This window comes from Malus domestica, chromosome 08 (genome assembly GCF_042453785.1).
Source record: "Malus domestica chromosome 08, GDT2T_hap1".
Taxonomy (NCBI): Eukaryota; Viridiplantae; Streptophyta; class Magnoliopsida; order Rosales; family Rosaceae; genus Malus; species Malus domestica.
Genome location: NC_091668.1, coordinates 29,557,436 through 29,570,089, shown reverse-complemented (window position 1 = coordinate 29,570,089; position 12,654 = coordinate 29,557,436). Strand labels below are relative to the sequence as shown.

At 35.7% G+C, this 12,654-nt stretch overlaps 1 long non-coding RNA gene across 1 annotated transcript; it reads left to right on the top strand.

Annotated features, from left to right (window-relative positions):
• The first annotated feature begins 9,812 nt into the window (after window positions 1–9,812).
• LOC114826658 (uncharacterized) lies at window positions 9,813–11,362 on the top strand. Its single transcript, XR_011583400.1, has 2 exons — window positions 9,813–9,977; window positions 10,674–11,362. It is a non-coding gene; the product is annotated as an uncharacterized lncRNA (long non-coding RNA).
• Window positions 11,363–12,654: the final 1,292 nt, after the last annotated feature.

The window sequence follows — 12,654 nt, the reverse complement described above, 5'->3', positions numbered from 1 at the left end:
CGTACTAATTTTCAGTTGGGACTTGAGTATGGTTAATTTATGTTTTGGGGCATTTTGATATAGATGCCTCAAATTTGAATTTTTTTAATCAAACACTATAACTTTTAAACTTTTGATCAAACATTCTTCTACTAATTTTTAATTAAAAATTATGATTTTTATTGTATTTAATTAACTAACTAGTTCAGAAAATAATATCACAAATGTTCTAAAATCATCACAAACTTCCTATCTTATCTTATCATACTTCGTTCAAATTAATTTTTCTTATTCAAATAATTTGTTTTAAATTCTAAAAACACATAAACATCCTATTAACATACAATTATGAAATATAACATGCACATATATGAAATATAACGTACCAAACAGATATATTAAATATAACGTACCACGTTTTTGGTACGTTATATAAATTTAATCTGGGTATGTATTAGTATTTTGGTATGTTATAAAATCTTGCTTTTGGTACGTTATGCAATTCTTTATTTAGTATGTACCAAGTTATTAGTACGTTGTATTATCCATATTTTGGTACGTACAAAACTTATGGTACGTTATGTGTAAGTTGTGTAACCCAAAAAAAAAATAACTTTTCACATTAAAACATTGCGTCAACTCTTAATAATTAATTATTGGAATAAGGACTCATTTTAAATAAAAATAAAAATGTGAAAACTCTTAGTTCACGTTTCTACTATAAGTAGTTGTTAAAAAATTCAAATTTATTTTCAGTTGCATGAAATTAGGCAGTCTAGTCTACATCTCAATTTTAATTATAAACGAACTCTTGTTTTTTTATAATCTATATAAAATGTTGAGTTGGAAATTGGAAAAACTATATTTCATCCAATTAATCTTGAACCCCAGTAGATATAATTGAATCCTTAAATTGAGGAAGGGATGAGATTCCATAAAAATAGTAATAAATTAATGAATATTATTGAGTGCATTGTTTTTACATAGAAATGGATTTAAAAGAATTTATAAAATACTTAAATTAAGAATATACCTGGAATATAAAGTTTAATTAAAAGTAAAAGCACTTTAATCAAAAGTTGAAAAGTAACAGATGTTTAATTTAGAACAATCTAAAATGAGGCATCTAATTCTAATTAATCCATGGTTGGTAACTAGAGTCGATAGGAGCGACAACTAACCCATGTTGACCGAATCCGAAAGGGGAGTAATTTTTGCACGCCCCTCTAAATAGACTTATCGGAGAATTTTTTATAGTCAATTGGAAGGAAGCTAAGAGGATTAAGATAGTTGTGTTCAACTTTCATGTTTTTTCATGAAGTCAAATATTCCAGTTCTGCAAATCAATCCCGTAAAAGTTACATTCTCGGTAAAATTGTGCAACTATGAGAGAATGAAGATTTGAAGGCTTTTCTAATTTTTCAAGTGTCGTGCCTTATATGCCTAGACATAGAGCTATAAGTTTCCTATTTTTCAGAATTCCACATAAATGAAGCTGGAATGACCCCAAATCTAGCATGAAAGATGGATCACATGTTCTCCCAAGTCAAGAAGAATTCTTTCTTAGTTTGTGTCCAATATCGTTTTGGATTTTGTTTTTCTAGGAGAGCTTTTACCAGACCTTTTAGTGTTTTTTTAGTATAAATATATGTCCTATGATCTCTCTACATGTCACCATACACACAAATTTGTCCAAAAGAGAAAGGGGTGCTTAGGAGCACATCACCGTTGTTATTTCGAGTACTATTTGTTCTTTTTCATGACTTATTGTTATTAATTTGACTATGTGTAACTAAACCCTCTTGCTAGGCAATGATGAAACCCTAATATGATAATCTAGTTTTCTCATTTTGCCTGTCTTACGATTGCCTTTTAATATGGGATTCTTAATCACCGTGCTTATTATCTTGACGCTTAGCTACCATCAAAATTATCAATTGAGTTACTTGATGTAAATTAGACTAAATATTATAGCTAATTTGAGGCTTGCTTCTTGTGGTTAAGGGTTGTAATTCTTTTAGGGTAAACACCATATTCCTAGGGTTTGCATGAATTTCAAGGTTTTGCATGGTTTTCAAGGTTTTCACAAAACATAATGAGTTTTTGAACGTTCATAATTGTACTAAATGCCATAGACAAGTTTTTCCTTAACTTTTTAGAGGGTCATGGTTCGAATTTTCATGTTATTGTGTGGAATTTTTATGTTATTTTGTGGAAGCTTATGTATTTAATAAAAATAAACTAAAAAGATGATGGAGACGAGTTTTGAACCCAAATCCTAGGCCGCTGTAAAGAAGCAGTAATACCACTTGCGCTAAGACTCAAGTTTGTAATATTCTACACATGCTACTATATATATATATATATGTAAATGCATGCAAATTTGAAAAATCAGGGGCCCTTCTGATTTAGGGGCCCTGTGCGGTGGCACCTATTGCACCCCTTCAGGGCCGGCACTGGTTGTAGGTGTTAATCTGGACATTCTCTTTCTTTTGTGTCGATTGTTAGTTTTGAGTCCGTGTGTAATGGTTGCTTGGGGCACACGTTAACTCTGGTGGGGGATAATGTCTATGAAACTTCAACTACTTTCCAGCACTCAATTACCTTTCAGAGTTCAAATTTCAATTATGCAGATGCTGCATTCATGGTTATCTTCGCAAGACATGTTTGAAATTTGTTAGTAAATCTCTTAACAATTCCAAGTTTGATTCAAGCTTCATTCGTTCATTAAATGTTAATTTATCTTTGTTATTAGCCCAGCCCACACAAATAATGGAGAGATAGTGTGAAATTCCATCCCCGGAATTTCACTAATTATTACATATCTCGTATTTTAAAACTCATATATCACGCTTATGTTAACTTTATTAGTTAATTTTAATTCCATTAATTTTAAGTTTAGTAATTGATTAGTTATCGAGTTGGAAAGTTCATAATCAATCTTTATCTTTTGTCGATATTTCGAGGTTACAACTACTATTTTTAAGTAGTCTCGAACCCACGAACGCATAGGTGAAAGCTGTTTGCGAGTCCGAATTATAACGATATAGTTACGGATGTTTGAAGTTGTGAACTATAGATTGTGAGAAGCATGGATTAAAGGTTAAGTTAAGTTAGTAGAGAAAAAAAAATGAGGAACCTGTTAGATTTTTAAAAAGGGAACTTTAACGAAAAACACCTGGTACTGTTCACTTTAACGAAAAACCACATTTTTACACTAAAAAGTCAATCCTGATACTATTCACTTTACCCTTTATTTTGTCCTTATCATTAAAACTCAAAGTTTTCAAGCCCTTTTCATTAGTTTTCCTTTTTTAAAAAAGGGTATTAAAGACCCATTTGGAAAGAAAGGCACAGCACTTTCTTTCCCTCTAATTCGTGAAAACGTGAGGTCCACGGCCAAATTTCAAACCAGCCAATTTCAGGCTATTTCTTCCATTTCCCAGTTGATTTTCCTACCTCCTTCACTTGCAACTTGCTCAACTACCTTCCTCCTTCCCTTTCTACCAAAAATCAGGGGTTTTTAAGGTTTATTTCATGTAGAACTCCATAGGAGAACCCGGAGGTTCTCGATGATAAATTGTCATTCCAGAGAGTATCACCATTCACCATCACCCTTAATCAACTTCCCTTGGACCCAAGAACAAGACCCAACTAGTGGTTGGAGCGTTGGAACACCAAGGAAGCCGAATTTAAGGACACCCACCTTAGGGTTTCATTGGGTGCGAGCCAATTTGAGGGTCTTCCTGGCCAAATTGGACTCGGCCACAGGTATAAAATTTACTCTACTTGTTGAAATCTTTATTCCTGTAAAATTTGAGAATTTTTGGAGAAAGTCAAATTTTCTGATGTGTGACATTCGATTTATAAAAATGTTGTTGGTTGGGTATTTTATCGATAAGCTCCGCCACTTGATTATTCTAGCGATTGATGATCTTATCATTGAATTGACACCACTTTTAGTATGCTATGGTAGATAATGTTTATGGACCTTAGGGACTTACAAGTGAAAATCTAGTGATTGGATATTATGGAATAAGTGACAGTAAGATCAAGGACCCTACCTTAAAATGACAGTTCGATTCCTTATTAAATGTTGTTGTGGGAAATATATAAGAGTTTTAAGTATGTGAATTATCGAAGGAAATCTAAATGTGGTCTGTACCTTGTTAGGCGGTGATAGAACGTGATGCCTTGACTCTCGTGTTTGAGTGCGTTAGTGTGGATCTCAGGTGAGTGGTTCTAATCTATGTATTATGGTTATTGCTTTGAAATCCTCTGTGCTAATAAACTTTGTGGTTATACTATGGATTCTTAAAATAGTTCTGATGCTAAATAATTGTTGCTAGTAACGTCGATATACTTATGAAACAGTAAGTGACTTGGATATTTGAATTATGATGGATTGTGTTTTGGGATATATATGTGATGGTTGATAAAAATGATGGATTGTGTTTTGGGATATATATGTGATGGATGATAAAAATGATGGATTGTGAAGGACCATTACCCTAGTGTCATGGGGTTAGGTGACACTAAGTCTGCACCATATAGCAATGGTCCTGGATGGTCCTACTTGGTTTATCCTCGTTAGGGGACCATACTATTTGTGGATCGCGATAGGTTAATCCGCGTTGGGCGATCCTTATAGCCTAGGTATGGCCATACACATTTAAAGGTGATCATGCTTGGTTAATCCGCATCGGGTGATCACCTTCCAATAGTTATAGGAGTGACTCTGCTTGGTTAATCCGCATTGGGGGGCCACTACCTATTTGGTTATTTTCTTAGGGGTGACTCTGCTTGGTAATCCGCAATGGGGGGTCACTACCTTCTTGGTTACTTTCTTAGGGGTGGCTTTGCTTGGTTGATCCGTTTTGGGGGGCCACTTCCTAATTGGTTATTTGCATAGGCTTCGGCCAAACGACGTCTCTCTAAATCTAGTTTTGAATATATATGTGAATGTGGCTTTGAGAACTCTGAGTTTTGATTTAGAAAACTCGTTGGATGTATGTGTGACCCCTTCGGAGGTTGCAAGGTTTGGTAGCGATTTCTTATAAATGATTTATATTCAAGGTTTATAATTGTGAATGGTGGTTAGTTTTATTATTAGTATCATATACTTGTATTATTTATCGCTCACACAAGCTTCGTAACTTATCCGGGTTGTTGTTTGCCCGGTGTACTATTTCGATGGTGTAGGCATTGATCTTACAGGTAACAAGTATGAGTAGCTTCGAGAGGTTCGTAGGTGGGGTAGCGGTACAGTTATCAGAGATTTGGAGTGCTAGGTTACCCCTATATCCTATCTTGTACTATATTTTTTGGGACTTTTTTTTTAGCACCTCAATCTTGTTCTTAGTAAAGTAAAGATTATGCTTCTTTTTGGGTTGTTCATATTTGTAAATATTTTGTGGAGAACTTAGCCACCTTCATATTATTTTGGTGTATCAGTTAAAATATTTTTATTCCGTAACTTATATCGTATTCAACGGACGTTATTTTCCTTGTCACGTGTTGATTCTCGACATATGTTGGAACCGGGGCGTGACAGATAGGCCCACATTAGACTAAAAAATAAACAAAAAACCGGAGATAATCAAATTAAATATGAAGGGTATTATAGTCAAATTTCAGTTTGAAGGTTTAGTATTTAAGTAAGGTTTAGCATACCGTATAATCCAACTAAAACAAAACAAAATAAAAAAGAACTTGTGCAACCGCAATCTCTCTATGACAAAAACCATGTACCGCCGAACCAAAGGCACATCGAAGGCGAAGGATAAGTCCAAGTCACTCACCGGACAAGGATCCGAGAAGGGGAAGAACCCAATTCCAGCCCAATCGACGAAGCTCCGAGGTGAGATTCGGAGTCCTTTTGGTTTGCTTTTCAATTTTCGTTTTTAGGGTTTGTGAGGAGGAATATTATCTGTAATTTCCAATTTACAAAAGCATAACTGGCCTACGTATGCTCGTTGCAATCTGCATATATTTTATTATTTTAAGGGTTACAGAGCTTGAACTTAATTAGGGTTCTTGATGCCTTGTTCATAAAAATTCAAAATCCCTTCTTATGTTGAAAATATGTGTTTTATTTTATTTTATATATTTTATAAATTAATTCGTTTAATTATTAATAGCTAGATATTCTTTCCACATTCAATTAAGATACTTGATTGATTTGCCCGGTTACTGAGGATAATTTTCAACTGAATTTCGTAGCTAGCTAGATGATATTCTATTCACAATCAATCAATTATCGCAATTTAGTTTGATTTGGCCAGGGCGGTTACTTGTGTCGAAAGAATTTTCAACAAAACTTCGTAGTCGTAGGGGAGTGTTAATTTCCAGTAGCTATTTATTTTATACATATTTAACTTTGTTGTCCTAACAAATTAACCCAGAGTAGTAGCACGTAATTGAATGCATAAACATGTAATTCACAATACCAAATTAACCACTAATATGAGGACGTCGTTGCTGCAATGAACTTAGAGTTCTTCTAGTCTCTTCACTCACTGTATACACCCTTTGTTGTTTGGTGTTTTCTGTATTTAATTTGGCTTCCTTTGCTCGCACATGTATTGGACTATCATGTCTGTGCATTGCCTATTAATTTGGATCGACGCTTTGCTTTGGTTTGATTTGCGTGCACTGGTGGTGTTTTCTTTGGGGGTGTGCGTGTATTTTTAATCAACAATTGTACATACACCTTGCCCTCAAGAAGGCAAGCTTCTTCATTTTCGAGTCCTCGTTGATCTTTCAAGTTTTGTGGATTTTCGGTTAAGTGATGGTTGTAGGCAGGGCCGGCCTTGAGATTTTAGGGCCCTATGCGAAAGTGAATTGGAGGCCCTAAAAGACACCAAGAATTTAATTTTTTTTATTTTTTTGTTCAAAAAAATAATTTTGGTTTTTAATTGAGTTTCTATAAATTCTAATAGCACAAACAAATTTAACAAATCAACAAGTGGAAAGGTGACACATTGTTTTTCCTTAACTTTTTAGAGGGTCATGGTTCAAATTCTCATGTTATTGTGTGGAATTTTTATATTATTTTGTGGAAGCTTATGTATTTAATAAAAATAAACTAAAAAGATGATGGAGACGAGTTTTGAACCCATATCCTAGGGGGCTGTAAAGAAGCAGTAATACCACTTGCGCTAAGACTCAAGTTTGTAATATTCTACACATGCTACTATATATATGTGTATGTGTGTGTGCAAATTTGAAAAATCAGGGGCCTTCTGATTTAGGGGCCCTGTGCGGTGGCACCTATTGCACCCCCTCATGGTCGGCACTGGTTGTAGGTGTTAATTTGGACGTTCTCTTTCTTTTGTGTCGATTGTTAGTTTTGAGTCCGTGTGTAATGGTTGCTTGGGGCACAAGTTAACTCTGGTGGGGGATAATGTCTATGAAACTTCAACTACTTTCCAACACTCAATTACCTTTCAGAGTTCAAATTTCAATTATGCAGATGCTACATTCATGGTCATCTTCGCAAGACACGTTCGAAATTTGTTAGTAAATCTCGTAACAATTCCAAGTTGATTCAAGCTTCACTCGTTCGTTAAATGTTAATTTATCTTTGTTATTAGCCCAAACCACACAATTAATGGAGAGTTAGGGCCGCATTAGACTAAAAAGGAAACAAAAAAAAACGGAGATAATCAAATTAAATATGAAGGGTATTATAGTCAAATTCCAGTTTGAAGGTTTAGTATTTAAGTAAGGTTTAGCATACCACATAATCCAACTAAAACAAAACAAAATAAAAAAGAACTCGTGCAACCGCAATCTCTCTCTAACAAAAACCATGTACCGCCGAACCAAAGCCACATCGAAGGCGCATGCTAAGTCCAAGTCCCTCGCCGGACAATGATCCGGGAAGGGGAAGAACCCAATTCCTGCCCAATCGACGAAGCTCCGAGGTGAGATTCGGAGTCCTTTTGGTTTGCTTTTCAATTTTCGTTTTTAGGGTTTGTGAGGAGGAATATTATCTGTAATTTCCAATTTACAAAAGCATAACTGGCCTACGTATGCTCGTTGCAATCTGCATATATTTTATTATTTTAAGGGTTACAGAGCTTGAACTTAATTAGGGTTCTTGATGCCTTGTTCATAAAAATTCAAAATCCCTTCTTATGTTGAAAATATGTGTTTTATTTTATTTTATATATTTTATAAATTAATTCGTTTAATTATTAATAGCTAGATATTCTTTCCACAGTCAATTAAGATACTTGATTGATCTACCCGGTTACTGAGGATAATTTTCAACCGAATTTTGTAGCTAGCTAGATGATATTCTATTCACAATCAATCAATTATCGCAATTCAGTTTGATTTGGCCAGGGCTGTTACTTGTGTCGAAAGAATTTTCAACAAAACTTCGTAGTCGTAGGGGAGTGTTAATTTCCAGTAGCTATTTATTTTATACATATTTAACTTTGTTGTCCTAACAAATTAACCCAGAGTAGTAGCACGTAATTGAATGCGTAAACATGTAATTCACAATACCAAATTAACCACTAATATGAGGACGTCGTTTCTGCAATGAACTTAGAGTTCTTCTAGTCTCTTCACTCACTGTATACACCCTTTGTTGTTTGGTGTTTTCTGTATTTAATTTGGCTTCCTTTGCTCGCACATGTATTGGACTATCATGTCTGTGCATTGCCTATTAATTTGGATCGACGCTTTGCTTTGGTTTGATTTGCGTGCACTGGTGGTGTTTTCTTTGGGGGTGTGCGTGTAATTTTAATCAACAATTGTACATACACCTTGCCCTCAAGAAGGCAAGCTTCTTCATTTTCGAGTCCTCGTTGATCTTTCAAGTTTTGTGGATTTTCGGTTAAGTGATGGTTGTAGGCAGGGCTGGCCTTGAGATTTTAGGGCCTTATGCGAAAGTGAATTGGAGGCCCTAAAAGACACCAAGAATTTTATTTTTTTTATTTTTTTGTTCAAAAAAATAATTTTGGTTTTTAATTGAGTTTCTATAAATTCTAATAGCACAAACAAATTTAACAAATCAACAAGTGGAAAGGTGACACATTGTTTTTCCTTAACTTTTTAGAGGGTCATGGTTCAAATTCTCATGTTATTGTGTGGAATTTTTATATTATTTTGTGGAAGCTTATGTATTTAATAAAAATAAACTAAAAAGATGATGGAGACGAGTTTTGAACCCATATCCTAGGGGGCTGTAAAGAAGCAGTAATACCACTTGCGCTAAGACTCAAGTTTGTAATATTCTACACATGCTACTATATATATGTGTGTGTGTGTTTGCAAATTTGAAAAATCAGGGGCCTTCTGATTTAGGGGCCCTGTGCGGTGGCACCTATTGCAGCCCCTCAGAGTCGGCATTGGTTGTAGGTGTTAATTTGGACGTTCTCTTTCTTTTGTGTCGATTGTTAGTTTTGAGTCCGTGTGTAATGGTTGCTTGGGGCACAAGTTAACTCTGGTGGGGGATAATGTCTATGAAACTTCAACTACTTTCCAGCACTCAATTACCTTTCAGAGTTCAAATTTCAATTATGTAGATGCTACATTCATGGTCATCTTCGCAAGACACGTTTGAAATTTGTTAGTAAATCTCGTAACAATTCCAAGTTGATTCAAGCTTCACTCGTTCGTTAAATGTTAATTTATCTTTGTTATTAGCCCAGCCCACACAATTAATGGAGAGTTAGGGCCGCATTAGACTAAAAAGGAAACAAAAAAAAAAACGGAGATAATCAAATTAAATATGAAGGGTATTATAGTCAAAATCCAGTTTGAAGGTTTAGTATTTAAGTAAGGTTTAGCATACCATATAATCCAACTAAAACAAAACAAAATAAAAAAGAACTCGTGCAACCGCAATCTCTCTCTGACAAAAACCATGTACCGCCAAACCAAAGCCACATTGAAGGCGAAGGCTAAGTCCAAGTCCCTCGCCAGACAAGGATCCGGGAAGGGGAAGAACCCAATTCCAGCCCAATCGACGAAGCTCCGAGGTGAGATTCGGAGTCCTTTTGGTTTGCTTTTCAATTTTCGTTTTTAGGGTTTGTGAGGAGGAAGATTATCTATAATTTCCAATTTACAAAAGCATAACTGGCCTACGTATGCTCGTTGCAATCTGCATATATTTTATTATTTTAAGGGTTACAGAGCTTGAACTTAATTAGGGTTCTTGATGCCTTGTTCATAAAAATTCAAAATCCGTTATGTTGAAAATATGTGTTTTTATTTTATTTTATATATTTTATAAATTAATTCGTTTAATTATTAATAGCTAGATATTCTTTCCACAGTCAATTAAGATACTTGATTGATCTGCCCGGTTACTGAGGATAATTTTCAACCGAATTTCGTAGCTAGCTAGATGATATTCTATTCACAATCAATCAATTATCGCAATTCAGTTTGATTTGGCCATGCCGGTTACTTATGTCGAAAGAATTTTCAACAAAACTTCGTAGTCGTAGGGGAGTGTTAATTTCCAGTAGCTATTTATTTTATACATATTTAACTTTGTTGTCCTAACAAATTAACCCAGAGTAATAGCACGTAATTGAGAGTGAAGCCGTAGTAGTAAGTATTTATAATGATTGAATGAGATCGAGAATATAAAGGAATTAAGAACCTGGATCCGGATGGCCTACTTAGCTTATCAATGCTAGTAATATCGGTACATTTTCCCAAACACGCAGAGAAGAAGAAAGAAAAAAAGGCGGCTGTTAAAGACTCTCCGATGATTCACCTCAAGAATGTAAAGGCTGCTGCAGACTCACTGGCTCAAATCCAACTAGAGGAGAAGAGTACTAGCCCAGCTTTGTTCAAGGAGGACAAAATTCCCAAATGCATAGTCGAGCCACGCATAGTTTCCGAATTGCCGTCTAGTTGTCCAATTTGCACTAAGTTGGGCCATGCTCCTGAACACTGTCCATGGAGGAGACGTCTCCCCTTCGGCGTAACTCAAGTTGGCAAGGGCTATGAAATATACGGGCGGCGTGTTAATATCCTTTGGTGTTCCTTTTGTAATGAGATTGGTCATCACAGGATCTCAGAATGCCCGGAGTGGAACAAAAAGAAGGAGGAAACTGATTCATGGGAAGAGTTCTTCGACAGTTAGGGTCCTCCCAGTCCTACCCTTTTGAGCAATGATATATCATCCTTCTGATTTATCATTCGTTTCAGCGCGCTATATTACATGTTCTTATGGATTTATGTCTGACTTGGAATACTTAAGCTAGATAGCTCAATCGTCGACATTCGTGGCTGGCAGATATACATGGTAGAGTTTTCTGTGTTTAATATGGATTTGCTTTACTTGTACTTCTGCTTTTGGGATATCATTTTATGCAGTGCCTATTAATTTGGGTCGACCATTTTGCTTTGATTTGCATATGTGTTGGTGGTGTTATTAATTGATAATTGTTATAAGTGATTCTGAATAAAACTAATCATCAACAAAAAACGGTGTTTGTGATACCGTCAGTCTCTTTATGCTTAGAAAATTGTGACGATAGTACATTGCCGGAGGGATCTTGTCGAGTTGCTGAGCTCTTAGTCTTGCTTCCTTGGCCATGCGCTTCTCACTGTTTATGTGCTGACCTAAGCTTTTCTCAGTTGTTTCACTAAGCTGGCGCAGGGTGCTACATTCCTCTCTGGGTTCGTTTTCAACCCAAATGTAGGCAGCTCACCAGCACCCACTGTCGATGGGGTTTTCCGCTCGACTCCAGAAGTGTTTGCGTTAGGTTTTTCCTACAACAGATATATTTATACACAGTATATCGCTGCTGAGAGGTCGCACTTGGTGCGATGACAAGTGCCTTCGCCCATGAGCGGTAGGTCTCAGGTTCGAGACTTGGGAGCAGCCTCTCCATAAAATGGGGGTAAGGCTAGCCGACATTCACCTCTCCTAGACCCTGCGTAAAGCGGGAGCTTGTGCATTGGGTACGACCTTTATATCGCTGCTGCATAACTCAGCCAATGAATTAATCGGACATCAATGGTATCTGTGAAGGCTCAAGCACTCGGGAATCTTGTTTCCCAAGTAATTACGTATTAAGGGACGGCATATCTCGCACAAGACCACTATAAGGGACTGGTGCAAATGCACAAGGTCCTCCAGGAGAGCCCACAAATGAAAAAATCAATTTCAAACGATCCAGCAGAGCTACATATTGATTTACATAATCCATGCTTCTGGTCGTAATTACAAAATTTTGTGAATCGATCAAAAATTTTGAGGCAAAATTACCATCAAGTTGGTTTAAAAATCTATTAAAACTGATTACGTAGCATAAATATAACTTTGTTTTTGTGAAGTACCTGGGGTAACAAGTCATACTTTATATTTTGCAATCTCATTTTACTGTTGTTTTTGTGCCACATGTCCAAAGAAAAATTCTTAATTTTCTTATTTTGAGAATATTTTGAATTCGAAACACTGACTATTATTAATTTTTGAGTCAAATTGTACTTATTAGGCACACATCTAAGCAACAATAGATTTCAGTAGTGACGAATTCAGGTTTTGAATTTAACGGGTCTCAATGTTAATTGTCTAATTTTTTCAAAGAAATAGAGCATGAAGTGTGCAAAACAATTTCAATTTCTTTCTTGAGGCATTTCATTGAACACTTGATGTGTTTGTTGTCGTCAACCAAACCATGTTACACATATGTC